This window comes from Notothenia coriiceps, unplaced genomic scaffold (assembly GCF_000735185.1).
Source record: "Notothenia coriiceps isolate Sejong01 unplaced genomic scaffold, NC01 NC01_scaffold00037246, whole genome shotgun sequence".
Taxonomy (NCBI): domain Eukaryota; kingdom Metazoa; phylum Chordata; class Actinopteri; order Perciformes; family Nototheniidae; genus Notothenia; species Notothenia coriiceps.
In genome coordinates, this window is record NW_011369947.1 from 22,174,992 (window position 1) to 22,175,211 (window position 220).

Consider the following 220-nt stretch of genomic DNA (forward strand, 5'->3'; position numbering starts at 1 on the left):
TAGTATTTGTATTACTACCCCAAACTTCCATAAGTGGTCAAAAATGACCCGCATGCATTTCCTATGGGAACCTTTGATTCTTATCACCTGTTGCTGTCAGGAATGCATTCACTGTAGACCACACAGACTACAGTGACACCTCTCAGGAAGACTATTTTACACAGCAAGACCTGATACCTGTCAGAATAATAATTATAATAATAATAATAAATTATATTTT

At 35.5% G+C, this 220-nt stretch overlaps 1 protein-coding gene across 1 annotated transcript in view; it reads left to right on the plus strand.

The window, feature by feature from the left end:
* The window catches only part of LOC104966522 (pre-mRNA-splicing factor 38B-like), a 3,805-nt gene that overhangs the window by 1,674 nt on the left and 1,911 nt on the right, over window positions 1–220 (plus strand). The window lies entirely within an intron of this gene.